Source organism: Podarcis cretensis (genome assembly GCF_951804945.1).
Source record: "Podarcis cretensis genome assembly, chromosome: 6".
NCBI classification, from domain to species: Eukaryota; Metazoa; Chordata; class Lepidosauria; order Squamata; family Lacertidae; genus Podarcis; species Podarcis cretensis.
The window spans coordinates 8079543-8096033 of NC_137175.1; the positions used below are offsets into that span (position 1 = coordinate 8079543).

Genomic DNA, 16491 nt, shown 5'->3' on the forward strand with positions numbered 1-16491 from the left:
TTCGGAGATTTTTGAACCAGATCATTCCAAGAACTGTCTGTATGTATCTTGGTCCTACGTGAGACGTGGGGATTTGCAAAGCTCTTTCGCAAGCGTTCAAAGTGGCCTTCTGGTAAACATTGCCTTCTCGAGGAAGAGACCTTCCTGCTCTGAGCTTATGGTATTTCTTCTGGGAGTTTTATGACTCAGGCTGCATGGCCAAACCCTTTCAGCTAATTGCATCACAGAGCAAGGGAAACCCACGTCTGATAAAAAAACAAACATCCGGCCTGCGTTTGCCAGGATCAGAGCAGGAGAACTAACTTCTGGTAAATTAATACTAGAGCGGTGTTGAAATTTTCATTTTTTTAACCATTGTGGGGGATGGGGGAGGAAAAAATGAAATTTGTTCTGGTGGTAGTGCAATTGCCTTAACCTTTTAAGGTGGCCTGAGGATTCCTGCCTCCCCTTTTTTTGGCTTGCTATTTTAACTTTTTAAAAAGAAAGAAAAATCCCCGCAGTGTCACAAAGCTCTCTCTCCAGAGCTTCCCACCAGCTATGCTTTCTGGAATTGCTTTTGGAGCGACCCATCTCTCATCGCTCCAAGGCATTCTGGGAAGAGGGGCTGGGGGGGGCAGCAAGACGAACCCTCTCTACCACCATGGGGCCAGCTACATTTTCTGACAACACCCAGTAAGTAGAGAATTATTATTATTATTATTATTATCGAGGATTCATTAATCACTTTCTCAACCATCGTTCATTGCACATCAGCAAGACAGCTGGTACCATGAAATTGTTAACAGTAAGTGCCACACTTTTAAAACAAAAAACAGATGTGCCGGTACTACGTACACCTGAGTACCCCCTTTTTTAAAAAAAACGCTGCTTTTTAAAAAAACCTATCAATTCTTTATTGATTAAAAGATTTGCATGACTATACAAACGTTATGTATTACAGTGGTACCTCGGGTTACATACGCTTTAGGTTACATATGTTTCAGGTTACAGACTCTGCTAACCCAGAAATAGTACCTCAGGTTAAGAACTTTGCTTCAGGATGAGAACAGAAATCGTGTGGCAGCAGGAGGCCCCATTAGCTAAAGTGGTGCTTCAGGTTAAGAACAGTTTCAGGTTAAGAACAGACCTCCGGAACGAATTAAGTACTTAACCCGAGGTACCACTGTATCTCTTAACAGGTAAAAGGAAAAAGGAAAAATTATATAAAATAGAAAATTTATAAAGAAAAAAAAAGAAATAAAGAAGTAACAAAGATAAGAAACAAAGAAATCAAATTTTAAAAAAGAGAGACAAATTTATTTACCTGCCTGACAGTTAGAACTGGATATGGAACAACTGATTGGTTCAAAATTGGGAAAGGAGTACGGCAAGGCTGTATATTGTCCCCCTGCTTATTTAACTTATATGCAGAATTCATCATGCAAAAGGCTGGGCTGGATGAATCCCAAGCCGGAATTAAGATCGCCAGAAGAAATATCAACAACCTCAGATATGCAGATGACACAACCTTGATGGCAGAAAGTGAAGAGGAATTAAAAACCTTTTAATGAGGGTGAAAAAGGAGAGCGCAAAATATGGTCTGAAGCTCAACATCAAAAAAACGAAGATCATGGCCACTGGTCCCATCACCTCCTGGCAAATAGAAGGGGAAGAAATGGAGGCAGTGAGAGATTTTACTTTCTTGGGCTCCATGATCACTGCAGATGGTGACAGCAGTCACGAAATTAAAAGACGCCTGCTCCTTGGGAGAAAGGCGATGGCAAACCTAGACAGCATCTTAAAAAGCAGAGACATCACCTTACCAACAAAGGTCCGTATAGTTAAAGCCATGGTTTTCCCAGTAGTGATGTATGGAAGTGAGAGCTGGACCATAAAGAAGGCTGATCGCCGAAGAATTGATTCTTTTGAATTATGGTGCTGGAGGAGACTCTTGAGAGTCCCATGGACTGCAAGAAGATCAAACGTATGCATTTTGAAGGAAATCAGCCCTGAGTGCTCACTGGAAGGACAGATCCTGAAGCTGAGGCTCCAATACTTTGGCCACGTCATGAGAAGAGAAGACTCCCTGGAAAAGACCATGATGTTGGGAAATATGCAGGGCACAAGGAGAAGGGGACAACAGAGGACGAGATGGTTGGACAGTGTTCTCGAAGCTACAAACATGACTCTGACCAAATTGCGGGAGGCAGTGGAAGACAGGAGTGCCTGGTGTGCTCTGGTCCATGGGGTCACGAAGAGTCGGACATGACTAAACGACTAAACAACAACAAAAGTACTCAGCACAATCCTTGATCGTTTTCTTTACAAATATCACTCAATTTCTGCTAATATGGAGTTATTTGTACAATAAAGTTTTACATAATTCTTAAATATTATCCATTCTCTAGTTGTTTAAAAAAGCACTGCTAACGTAGGACATATCCAGAATATATCCAGAATACTGCAGCTGGCATCAGTGCCCATTTTTGAGCCATAAAAACTGCTCAAAAACATCATTTTTTAAATGATTTTGTTTTGGCAAAAAGAAAAAACAAAATCTCTCAGCAAGCTTTCTGCCCAACAACCCTATGAAAGTCTACCAAGCTTACTTGTTAAGCATGCACACTGCTTTATGGAAGTAAGCAGGGTCGGATTTAGGTTTGATGAGACCTTAAGCTACTGAAGGTAATGGGGCCCTTTGTATATCCAGCTGTCCCTTGTCAACAACAAATTGTCGCTCTTTTTGTGTGTTGAATATATGCTATATGGTAATTGATGGACCTAATAGGTATCTCAAGCCATTTGCACATAACAAAATATGTATTTTATCAAAGTAATTGTTGAAAAGTCTATACAGAATGTAAAGCCCATGCAGAATGTAGGCACCCTATACAGTGGTACCTCGGGTTACGTACGCTTCAGGTTACAGACGCTTCAGGTTACAGACTCCGCTAATCCAGAAATAGTGCTTCAGGTTAAGAACTTTGCTTCAGGATGAGAACAGAAATTGTGCTCCGGCAGCACTGCGGCAGCAGGAGTCCCCATTAGCTAAAGTGGTGCTTCAGGTTAAGAACAGTTTCAGGTTAAGTACAGACCTCCGGAACGAATTAAGTACTTAACCTGAGGCACTACTGTATATAGAAATGAGCAAACCAGTGATATTTTAGGGAGCAGGCTAGCAGGCGGGGCCCATGACTTACATGGAGCCTACACATCACAAAACACTGTTGCTGTGTGTAGGTTTTATTTTATTTGTTTTTTTATCTTCTATTTTGGAAATGTACATCCAGGTTTTTTTCCCTTTAAATTTTTTTGGGGCCCCCAAGAGAGTGGGGCCCTAAGCTATAGCTTATTTAACTTATATGTAAATCCAGAGTAAGTCGTAGGCAACTTTCACCCTCCAGGAGCGATACCCCAACACCCTGACATGCATACTCTCTTTTATATACAAAGGGAATAGATATTATCCAAGGCAATGTTGCTGCCTCTGCCCAGTCTACCTTGACACTCCCATTTTAAGGTCATTTCCCTAAGCCCTCTTGCCTGGACATAAGTCAGTCGACATGATTCAGAGATGGGTCATATCTTCAGAGGCTGGGTGTGCCTACAAACACTGACGCATAAAACATTATCCAAGCCAAGGGCCTCGCTTAACTTGACACCTTCTCTTGCAGATTTCTGCCCGTCCCACAGGGACTGGGCGAAAATTGCAGCTGTCTTTCGGGGAGACGTCACCCCCTGGTGGAGCACCGGCACAGCACACTGGGAAAAATATTTTAAAATAAGACATTACAGTGGTACCTCGGGTTACAGACGCTTCAGGTTACAGAATCCGCTAACCCAGAAATAGTACCTTGGGTTAAGAACTTTGCTTCAGAATGAGAACAGAAATGAGAACCTGAAACTGTTCTTAACCTGAAGCACCACTTTAGCTAATGGGGCCTCCTGCTGCCGCCGCGCCGCCAGAGCATGATTTCTCTTCTCATCCCGAAGCAAAGTTCTTAACCTGAAGCACTATTTCTGGGTTAGCAGAGGCTGTAACCTGAAGCGTCTGTAACCTGAAGTGTATGTAACCCGAGGTACCACTGTACTTAAAACTGATTTTTCAGATGTAATCCTTCTTGGGGCGTTATGGAGAAGGATGGGTAATATATCAGCACCAGCGCTTTAATTTGTATTTATGCTTTCTCTAGAGTTTCCAAGGTGCTCAGAGGATGTTTGCCACGTGGACCCAGTTCCCCTCGCCTCTTTGAGCCTTCGCCTCTTTGGGCAAAGAAGCAGTCGCTTGTGCACCTGAGACAGCTTCCAGCACAGGATGAAAACGCTGTTTCTTCCTCTCTGATGGCTCCATTTCTGTGATGTGGCTTGACACAAACAGGTAGCAGGAATCCCAGGGAGAGTGGGTTGCTCAGGGATGCAGCTGGTTGCCATGGCGATCCTGAGCAGCATCGCTGCTTTGCAAAGATGCCAAGCGAACTGATTAAGCCATTGGCGTTTTCCAACAGTTATTCATTTGTATATTTCATACAATCATAGAATTGTGGAGTTGGAAGGGACCCCGAGGGTCATCTAGTCCAAACCCCTGCAATGCAGGAAAAGATTGTGTGTGTGTTCAATACATTTATTTATTTTATTTTTACTTATTGCATTTATATCCCACCTTTTCCTCCCAAGGAACTCATGGTGGTGTACATGGCTCTCCCCGCCCTCATTTCATCCTCTACAACAGCCCTGTGAGGTAGGTTAGGCTGAGAGGAAGTGTCTGGCCTAAGGTCACCGAGTGATATAGTTAAGCACCAAAAAGCATATATTTATTAAATCGGCTAACGAAACAGAAATACCAAATCATTTCAGCTTCTGGCTTCTTCAGGTGCTCTGAGGTGAATCAAAGGGTAGGATGCTTTTCCAGGGAGTCTTCTCTTTTCATGACGTGGCCAAAGTACTGGAGCCTCAGCTTCAGGATCTGTCCTTCCAGTGAGCACTCAGGGCTGATTTCCTTCCGAATGGAGAGGTTTGATCTTCTTGCAGTCCATGGGACTCTTGAGAGTCTCCTCCAGCACCATAATTCAAAAGCATCAATTCTTCGACGATCAGCCTTCTTTATGGTCCAGCTCTCACTTCCATACATCACTACTGGGAAAACCATTGCTTTAACTATACGGACCTCGGATTAAATATGCTTCAGGATGAATATTTTCGGGTTGTGCTCCGCGGCGACCCGGAAGTAACGGAGCGTGTTACTTCCGGCTTTCGCCGCTTGCACATGCGCAAACACTCAAAATGACGTCACGCGCATGAGCGGAAGTGGCAAATCATGACCCGTGCACGTGCAGATGCCCAAACACGGGTTGCATTTGCTTCAGGATGCGAACAGGGCTCCGGAACAGATCCCATTCACATCCAGAGGTACCACTGTATAGGATTAGGCTGTCAACAAAGTACTTAGCAGGACAATCCTAAGCATGCTTTCAATTTGTTTAAAAATATATCTGCCAGTTTAAAAATATATCTGCCCTCTTTTTATTGAACATTAAGGGTAAAGGGACCCCGACCCTTAGGTCCAGTCGCGGACGACTCTGGGGTTGCAGTGCTCATCTCGCTTTATTGGCCGAGGGAGCCGGTGTACAGCATGACTAAGCCGTTTTTGGCGAACCAGAGCAGCGCACAGAAATACCGTTTACCTTCCCGCTGGAACGGTACCTATTTATCTACTTCCACTTTGATGTGCTTATTGTACATTGCCTTCAGCCAATTATGTAGAAGGTGATTATTAGATGATGGATTAACAGATGGGCAGGAAGACTCGATGTGTAGGTGCTGCCATAGCAAAAGATGAATGGGGCTTACTCCCAAATAAGTGAGTTGCTGCACGTCTCATGATAAATCAGCTGAGATCGCATTAATTTGGTGGCACATCTAAGAACCAATGCATGCTGCTGGATCTTGTAACTATCAAAGCCACAGTCCTCTAGTAAGACAAAGAGCCTTGCTGTGGAGTGTGTGCCTTGTGTGTCAGTTAAGAACCGCCAAAACAGGATCGTTTGTTTTTCTTTCTTTTGTGCCTAAATCTTGCAAGCAACAGTTTATTTTACTTTGACGTGTCTCTGCTCTTCAGACACACAGATGATGTGAATCTGAGCAGAGAGAGAGAGAGAGAAATAGAATACTCTCCCGCCTTTTCTCACTCCCCTTCCACCAAGGATGCTGTTGCAATCAGATGAAATTCAGGTGCTTCCTGACATGATGTAATCCCATCTTCCTTAAACAGACTCTCTCTTTCTGCACTTTAACACCTCACAGCTTGAACCTGTAGGATAAAACCCAATTACAGCATCACTCCGCTTCAGCAAACACAATTGTCCTTGCTGTAGAACTGCTACCCTTTCATAGAATTGTAGTGTTGAGAGGGAACCCAATGATCCTCTAGTCCAGCCCCCGTGCACTGCAGGAATCTCAGCTAAAGCATCCATGGCAGATGGCCGGCCAACCTCTGCTTCAAAACCTCCAAGGATGGAGAGCCCACCACCTTAAATGGGAGTCCGTTCCACTGGTGAACAGCTCTTACTGTCAGAAAGTTCTTCCTGACATTTATTCAGAATCTCCTTTCTTATAACTTGAAGCCATTGCTTCGAGTCCTACCCTCCGGAGCAGGAGAAAACAAGCTTGTCCCCTCTTCCATGTGACGGCCCTTGAGATATTTGAAGTCCATATAGTTAAAGCTATGGTTTTCCCAGTAGTGATGTATGGAAGTGAGAGCTGGACCATAAAGAAGGCTGATCGCTGAAGAGTTGATGCTTTGAATTCTGGTGCTGGAGGAGACTCTTGAAAGTCCCATGGACTGCAAGAAGATCAAACCTCTCCATTCTGAAGGAAATCAGCCCTGAGTGCTCACTGGAAGGACAGATCCTGAAGCTGAGGCTCCAATACTTTGGCCACCTCATGAGAAGAGAAGACTCCTTGGAAAAGACCCTGATGCTGGGAAAGATGGAGGGCACAAGGAGAAGGGGACGACAGAGGACGAGATGGTGGGACAGTGTTCTCGAAGCTACCAGCATGAGTTTGACCAAACTGCGGGAGGCAGTGGAAGACAGGAGTGCCTGGCGTGCTCTGGTCCGTGGGGTCATGAAGAGTCAGACACGACTAAACAACTAAACAACAACAACCATATCTCCTCTTTTCCAGGCTAAACATACGCAGCTCCTTCAACCGTTCCTCAAAAGGCTTGGTTTCCAGACTGTTGATAATCTTGATCCTTCTCATCCACCCACATTTCCTGAGGTCCCTTTAGTACAGTTGCCCTCGCAAAGTGGTTTCCATAAGATATTAAGATTATGAATCAAATAGTAAACAAACACAGGTCACTGCCTGCTTGTGTCTTTGCACGATTGCAATCAGAAATCTCAGCACCTTACACTGGGGCTGGGCTTCATGAATGAAGCTTTTGCTGCAGTTTAAAACACCCTGCATCAGCGACAAGGTAACTTGATAGGGGAGAGGCAGCCGGCATTAAATATAGCACCCAGCTGCCTCGAGTTTTCCTGGCTGTCCCTTCCACATCAGGGTTTATTTTTAAATCCCTGACTCCAGTTTGAGGGCATCAGCAAAGCACAGAGATTTCAGCCACTCCAAATATTCCAGAATTCCCCTCTCTTCTTCCCCTCCCATAGCACTTGTGGACAATGAACTCCACCCCTAGATTTCTGGAGTCCAATGTGCCATATTGACCCGAATATAAGCTGTACCTGCAAATAAGCCGCACCTTTAAAATTCAAGGGGGGGAAAAAAGACAATACCTGAATATAAGCCGCTCCCTTAAAATTGGGTTACAGGCTGAAAATCGCTATGGTTGGTAGAATTGTAACTCCGAGCCAATTTAAGTCTTTGATCTTGCAAGCCCGCAAAACTTACTATACAATTGCTAAAATCGCAAATCGCTCTTCAGTTGCTACAATTCTGCAGGCACACAAGCTCGCAAATGGCAAATGAACAGTCCTAAGCTGGCAAATCGGCAACAAAACTTTTTTTGTGCGTTCCGTTTTACTGCATGTCTGTTTCAGCAGCGGTATTGTCAAAGCTCGTTTTTGTAATTTTTGCGAATTTAAGCCGCACTTTAACTTTTGACGGTCGGAATTTGGGGGGGGGGGGGAGTGGGGCTTATATTCAAGCCAATATGGTAGAAACGAGCCCACGTAATCTTCACGTATACCCTTCAGGAACTCCTGGAATTGCTCAGTCACTGCCCTCTTCGCCCCCTTACCCAATAAAGGGAAATTTGCGACCAGGTGGTAATTGTTATAAACCAGAGGATCTGAGGTGGCTCTCTTCGGGAGTGAGCACACTACTGCCTGTTTAAGGGCAGCCAGCACAGGAATCGTAGAATTGTAGAGTTGGGACCCCAAGGGTTATCAAGTCCAACCCCCCCACCCACAGGAAGATGCGTTCATCATGCCCTGGACCATGGGTAGGCAAACGAAGGCCCGGGGGCCAGATCTGGCCCAATCGCCTTCTAAATCTGGCCTACGGACAGTCCGGGAATCAGCGTGTTTTTACATGAGTAGAATGTGTCTGAAATATACTCGGAGTCGAGAGTGGATTTCATGCTCTTTATTCAGCTCATAGTGGTGAGGAGGAATGGAAGTGTAGCACCCTGCTTGTGGTTAACGCTTAGCTGGAATGAAATATTCAACGCAGCAATAGAGAAATTAAAATAATAATTTATTTGTCAGACAAATAAATATGAGGCACGGTGGTATATGGTTACCAAGCTCTGGCCTGGCCTCCTGCCATTCTGGCCAGCACTTATATTTCCTTAATCCAGCCCCCTTGCTCCTCCTGTGGCTGCCTCTGTCCAATCAGCCTGGTTGAAATTCCTATTGGCTGTTTGCTAGAACCAACCACAAAAGATACATCCATTTCCTCTTGTCCTTTTATGGGAAACAAAAAGCTATATATTCTTCTATCTATAAATGACAAATAAGTAGTAATATATCTTACATGTGTCTCAGCAAGGAACCTTAATTACCAGCTCACCTCGCCCTATTGCCCTCCAAAACAAATGGTTTAATCTCAAATTTTTATCTTAAACAGATGTCAAGGATCATCATTGAAAGATCTCCTTCCTTTGGAGGTCTCTAAACAAAAGCTTGACAAATGCTCTAATGATGTTTCCTGCTTGGCAAGGGGGGCTGGGCTGGTGGCTGATGGCCCCTGTGATCTCTTCCAACTATATGAAATAAGAATCTAGCATAAGGATTTAACATTTCTTAGCTTCTAATTCCTTTGCATAATTACATTTAAGCCAATATATTTAATACATAACATAAATAACCTTTTAAAAGGAAAAGAAATCTTAAAAGGATCTCAGTTTAAGAAAGAAACAACTTTAGAAAAAGACTTCCCAAAATACTCTCTTCCTTTCTGCCAGCTAGATGCTTTTCCATTGCTCTTGACCTTTGAACCTTAGGAAAATATGGCTCAAGTTTAATGGGAGGCACATGGTTTTATTTTACTATTTACCCACTCTTAATTATGTTTATCTCTTTTTTTATCTTCTGTAATATGTAGGGTCAGTGTAACCTTGGCTGTCAGCCTGTAATTCCCTTTTTACGACTTTGAGAATTGTTTTCTGCTATAAATCAGGGGGCCCCCTTGTCTAGGAGGAAAAACATTTTGCCAAGGTTCTTAGGCAGCTGCTCTTCTGCCTGGCATGAACATTTGAAGATCTTTAAGCTCATTTTAAAATACAGGCCCTGATCAAGCCTCAATAAAAATGCAGGCTTATGATTAGATGCCTCAGAAGTTCCCCCAGAATATCTGCTTTATATACGTACATTATTTACACAATGGGCCCCACATGATTGGCTAATTCGGGGATTCTCCTGTAGGCCAATCAGGTTGCAGATTCACTTCCACCTGGAGCTGGATTGGGTGGCTCCTGCGGACCAATCAGACTGCTGCATTTGGATCCTATTCAACTCAGTACATAACAGTGTCCTTTACACTCATACCTCATGTTACATCCACTTCATGTTACGTTCTATCAGGTTACGACCCGGAAGTACCGGAAAGGGTTACTTCCGGGTTTCGCTGCTTGCGCATGCGCAGACACGCAAAATGACGCCACGCGCATGTGCAGAAGCGGCTAATCACAACTTGTGTGTGTGCAGACGCACCGCTGCGGGTTGCATTCTTTTCATGTTGCGAATGGGCCTCCGGAACGGATCCTGTTCGCAACCAGAGGTACCACTGTATTTAAAATGCATCTCTGGGTTATTTGTGGGGCCTGCCAGGTGTTTTTACATGAGTAGAATGGGTGCTTTTATTTAAAATGTATCTCTGGGTTATTTGTGGGGCAAAGGAATTCGTTCATTCCCTCCCCTCCAAAAAAATATAGTCTGGCCCCCCACAAGCTCTAAGGGACAGTGGACCGGCCCCCTGCTGAAAAGGTTTGCTGACCCCTATGGCCTGGACCCATCTGACCAACCCCTCCTGGCTGGCTTTCACCAGTCAGGATGGGCAGGGATGAAGAGAATAAGAAGTCGTCCTTTCCTTCTCTCTGGCAATCTCACACTGTGTATTTCTGTAGCAACATAAAAAACAACAAGACTCCAGTGCTCTCTGCAGCAGCTGCCCTGTGGAACTGCCCAGCACCAGACAGAGAAGGGCAGAGATGAGGGTATGCTAAAAATAACATTCAAGACTGTCTTGACACAGGGTTGGGGTGGCCAGCACTTGCATGAATGATCCAGAAACATTTGATTAAAACGGAAAGAATATCACACAGCTCCAACCGGTCCAGATTAATCTGGTCTGAGGGCTGCATTTTAACTGTGTTCTCTGCTATTTATAGCACTGTCAAAGCTGTCAGGCAGTGTTTCATTGTTAAAACAAGAGGAGCGGCCGTGTGGGCCTGATTCAATCCTGCTAGCGATCTTGGACAACGCACGTGTTTAAACTTTTGCTTGGCAGTGCAATGTTTTCCCTTGGGCTCTTTTGTACATACATTTAACAGGTGCGTTTGCATATATATCCAGAGGCAGAGAGCAACGATACTCACTAAGATGTGGGGTTTTTTTTTTATGTTCCCCAAATCTGAATGAAAATGTCAACATTCCTGGTTATAGATAATACTGGATTTTTGGAGGTGTTGTAGTACTCAGAGTAGACCCAGTGAAATTAGTGCACCTAAGTTAGCCATGTTCACTAAATTCAGTGAGTTTGGTCTGAGTACAACTAGCTCATTTAAAAAAAAATAAATGTGCATGAGTTCTGTAAGTTCTGTACAATTCAGCACTTAAGATATTAAATGTTTTCACTCAAAGGTGGAGTTCAAAAACACAATCTTTGGTCTTTGGCTTTAAGGCCAAATTAGGAAATGATGTTGGATTTTCAATTTGAGAAACATTTTTGTTCCAGTTCTATTTAAATTGTGAGCTCAAAGAGGGTGAACCCCAGTCCAGCTCCCTTTCTTTCTTTCTTTCTTCATCTTTTTTATTTATGCTGTTCTTTAAAGCACCAGCTACAATGATGGCACTATGTAAATGATTGAATGGGCTGAATCTAGATATAAATCAATGTCATATGACTTTAAGCAGGCATGGCTCCCCCAAAGCATTCTGGGAAGTGTAGTTTCTTCAGGGTGCCCTATTCCCCTCACAGAGCTACAATTCCCGGAGTTCCCTGGGAAGAGGGGTCAATTGCTAAACCACTTTGGAAACTGTGGTCAGTAAACATGCTTTGCTCTCTCTATCTGTGTTTAATTTTAAATTCATTATTCCCTCACCCTTTTTTGTGCCTCTGCAGACTTTGAGATTGCCCGTACAGCCTGCTGTTAGCTCACCACAATAGCATAGAATCCTAGATTGTAGAGTTGGAAGGGACCTCAGGGGTCATCTAGTCCAACCCCCTGCAGGAATCTCTTGCTCAACCTGGGACTCGAACCCACAACCCTGAGATTAAGAGTCTCACTCTCTGCTTACTGAGCTGTTGCTGTTTGATGAGTTCATTGTTAGTACATATAAGATGGACATATAAAATATATATATAAAAGATGGACATATAATATGATATGGCCGAGCAATTCAGTGAAACCCAGATTTTTTTGGGAGGATACATGTTATGTATGACCGTAATTACAAACCAAAACATTGTAAAAATGAATTCCACATGCCATTAAATTTATCTGAGTCAGGGATAGTCCTTATGGAGTCCTTATGGAGACATTGCTGGGTGGAAACTCTCGTCCGACCAAGCCAGCATGGCAAATGGTTCAGGATTATGGGAGTTGTGATCTATTTTGACTATTTTGGCCATTTTGACCACACCGATTTAAATTCTTGATGCATATCACCTGTTCCTTATGTGAAAAATAATCTGGAAAGATCTCGACCCTTAGTCTTCCATATGTGGTTCTGCTGATTAGAAGTGGAACATGAGTCATAGGCCTGATGCAACTGCAAAAAATAAAAATAAAAGGTTAATGCAATTCTAGGCTGAATGAATAGAACCAAAGTTTACTGTCAGATTAGTCCAACCTAATCAAGTCCTGCTCTCCGAGAAGACTATAGACAAGTTGGAATGAGTTCAGGGGAGGGCAATGAAGGAGGTCAGGTTCTATGGGAAACTAGCCCTATAAGGAAAGGTTGGAGAAACTGAATATGTTGGGAGAGGGCCATAGCTCAGTGGAGGTACATCTGTCCTGCATGCAGAAGGAAGGCCCTGGGTTCAAAGCAACTGCTGTTCAGAGGCATGCCAGGCCCCCAGCAGTGAAGGAAGAAGAACACACAGCCGTTGTGCTTCGTAGCTTCCTCCTCCGTGAATTTATCTCGTCCTTTCTTTAAAAGCCATCTGAGTTCGTCGCCATCACGGAAAGTGAATTCTACAGGCTTCATGGAGGAAAAAGGACTTAGAATCACAGAATTGTCAAGATGGAAGGGATCCCCAGGGTCATCTAGTCCAACCCCCTGCAGTGCAGGAATCTTTTTGCCCAATGTGGGGTTCGAACTGAGATTATGGGCCTCCTGCTCTATGGACTGAGCTGTTCACTTTTTGCTCTTAATTTTGTCTGTCCTGAAACATCCAACATTCCCCTTTGTGGGATGGTACCACTATAACCTCTGTTCCAGTCTGTATTTTTATTGAACATGTTTTTACACATGAAATGGTTTTGAATTGTTTGTATGAATGGCATTGATTCTAATTGTTTGTGTCAACGTGTGTGTGTGTGTTTTGCATTGTTTTCCTACACGAAATCATTTTCAATTCTTGCCAGACATGGAATTGTGCTTGTTTTGAGTTTTTGCGTACGAAATCATTTTAAACTCTCGCTACATATATACTTGGGACGCGGGTGGTGCTGTGGTCTAAACCACAGAGCCTAGGACTTGCCAGTCAGAAGGTCGGTGGTTTGAATCCCCGCAACGGGGTGAGCTCCCGTTTCTCGGTCCCTGCTCCTGCCAACCTAGCAGTTCAAAAGCACGTCAAAATGCAAATAGATAAATAGGTACTACTCTGGCGGGAAGGTAAACGGCATTTCCGTGCGCTGCTCTGGTTCGCCAGAAGCGGCTTAGTCATGCTGGCCACATGAACCACAAGCTGTGCGCCGGCTCCCTCGGCCAATAAAGCGAGATGAGCGCCGCAACCCCAGAGTCGTCCGCGACTGGACCTAATGGTCAGGGGTCCCTTCACCTTTACATATATATTTGCGTGTGCTTTCAGCTTTTCCTATCATTTTGAATTCTTGCCAGACATGGACTTGTGCTTGTTTTCAGTTTGTGCGTATAAAATCATTTTAAACCTTCGCTACATATATACTTGCGTGTGCTTTCAACTTTTCCTATCATTTTGAATTCTTGCCACGCGTGGAATTGCGTTTGTTTCCATAGCTTTCCCTGTATGAAACCATTCTGAATTGTTGCTGCGTATGGGATTGTGCTTATTTTCATATAGGTTCTATGGAATGGCTTTTTCACCGTGAAATCGCTTTGAGAGATTTCCTGGGGGGCGATTCCTAAGTGGAAGATGAGGAAACAAACGTCACCAGATCAGAAGCAGCAATGGTAACGGGGATGAATCATACCAAACTGGCGGCGCGTCCTACCGCTGCTCCATATCACGCCCTGTCCCCGCATTTATTCCTCTCCATCCCTTCCTCTTTCTCCTCCTCCCTCCACCTTTTCCTTTCTCCATCCATCCATCCATCCATCCATCCCTCCCTCCATCCATCCTTCCACCTGCTGCATCCCCTCCTCCCTCCCTCGCAGCCTCTTCCCTCTCGTCCCTCCTCCTCCTTTTTCCTCCATCCATCACCCTCCGCCCTCTCCCTTCTCCGGCTCTGTACCGCAATGCTGTAGTGCGGAGGGGAGGGGGGAAGAGCAGCAGCAGCCGCCGGAGGAGGAGGAGGAGGAGGAGGGGGGGGGTGACTGCATTGCGCCGCCGCCGTCAATAGGTGGACCCCCTCCCGGGGAAATAAAGCCGTCCGAGCCGAAGCTGGCAGCCTCTGCTGTCTGAGACCACAGCTGCCGGTAAGAGCGTCTTGAAAGCTTGCTTTGCTGCCGAAGGACAACGCACCATTATTTCCAAACCCCCCTCCTTCCATTTTTATTTATTTCTTTTTTTTGGGGGGGGGATACCTTCGCAAAAATGGGGAGGGGGCTGGAATAGGTGCAGCGAGGAAAGTGTGGGCTGCAGCCTTTAAAAATAATAATACTGAAGCTGGGGGGGGGGAATGTTGGTGCTTTAAACGTTTTGCAAAAAAAAAAAAAAGAGGGGGGGGAAAGGCTGCGCTTTTTAATTTTTTTTTTTTTGCAAAGGAAGAGCAATAATAACGGGCGTTTTATTTGTTTGGCGAGGCGGCGATGGCTTTTTGCAAAACTGCGCTCTCCACCCAACCCTTCCCCGTTGCAATCTCCCGTCTGGAACCGTCTCTTGTCTCTTATCTGTAATCTCCCCCCCCCCGAAAAAAAACAAACCCCATTTCCATCCCTTCAAGTTGCGCAGGTGATATTGTGGAAGCGGGTCCGGGAGAGCGAGCGCGCGCGCGGGTTCCAGGGCGCGCGACCCCGAAGGCACTTAAGCCGGCCAGGAGCATCCGCGACCCAAGCGGGCGTTCCGGCAGAACCGGCCTGTGGATCGGACTGCTGAGCGGGGGGGGGTGTCGCTTTGCTGGGGTCCGGATCCTGTTTTCTGTCTTGTTTCCAAGCAGGTCTCTAATTTGCACAGTCATTCCAACCCGCGCGGCCCCCCCCCGCCCGGTTTTATTGTCTTGTTTCGACACCCCCCTCCCTCCTACACACTTAAGGCCTTCTTCGCATTTAGAAATTGAACCCCCCCTTTTTTAAGAGGTGGGGGAACAGGTGGGGGCTTGGAGAGAGCGGCGCAGAAACCCTCCCGGCGTCGCACCGGTTGACCTTGCCACCATAGCCCTGGCCAGATTATACGATTTGCAAATAATCATGATAATAATTACCCTAGATTTTTTTGAAAATCAGGTGGGGGGTTTTTTTTTTGTTGGGGGAGGAGGTGTGTGTTGGGGGGGGGAATCAGCGAAAGGAAAAAGAGAGGGGGGGGGGTTGCAGCAGGTTTGCATTGCTTTCCCCCAGAATTTATTTCGTTTCAGCTCTGCAGGGATTTGCGCGGCGTTTTTAGCTCCGCAGGGGATCTGTGATAGGTTGGGTCATTCGGTTTTAAAAATAACCCCTTGCAAAAGGCGGGTGGGGGGGGGATGATGTGGCTGCGAGCTGCATGCCTTCCTAGCTGATCCAATCCCTCATGTGGGTGGCGTGTGACAAAAGAGTGGCAGGGACAACCTTCAGATACACCCCCTTCCCCCCCCCCAATCCCTCACCATCCCAACCCAAAAGCGGGAGATATATAGAATTATCCGTGCTCAGCTTGACAGAAATGAGCAGCAAGAAAATGGCTGGGGTTTTATGTTGCATGAACATAGAGGCTTCTAGAACCAGATATGGTGGCTTATGCACTGAGATACATTTTGCAACTTGCAGAGCCTGCTTGCAAAACCAGTCCATATTCCCAAATTATAGCCCCTCCTCCCTGAGCGTTTGGGGTACGTTTTGCTACAACGAGAGAGGCAGGTGGATTTCAAACCCACCCCCCACAGCACAGGAGCAAGAGTGTCTGAAAATCAGGCTTTTATTTTCTCTTTTATTTTGGGATGATGTAGTGCAGCTTTGTGAAAAGGTTTCGAAAGCTGAAAACGCACGCTTCTTGGCTTCTATCGACCTAAGATTTCCAGATCTGCCTCTGCTACATCTTGGTGTTATGGGCGAAAGCTGAGCTCTCCCTCCCCTCCTTCCAGCCCCCCCCCTTACCGCTTGATCCTTCCACGCACAGCCAGATTCCAGTTTAGCCGCTCTAGGGAAGCACACCGAACAGCTATTTCTGGCTCTTTCCATTTGTGGGCACCATATTGTCCTTTCCGAAGATGAGCTTACTGGGAAATTTCCTAAGGTGGATCTGAAGGCCCGTACGGAGGAAAACCTCTCTGCTTTC

At 45.3% G+C, this 16491-nt stretch overlaps 1 protein-coding gene across 1 annotated transcript in view; it reads left to right on the plus strand.

Moving 5' to 3' along the window:
• The first annotated feature begins 14346 nt into the window (after positions 1–14346).
• Positions 14347–16491, plus strand: part of EEF1A2 (eukaryotic translation elongation factor 1 alpha 2) — a 40044-nt gene continuing 37899 nt past the window's right edge. The window contains exon 1 of the mRNA XM_079979607.1: positions 14347–14501. The gene's annotated coding sequence lies outside the window, so the exon portion shown is untranslated. The remainder of the gene's footprint in view (positions 14502–16491) is intronic.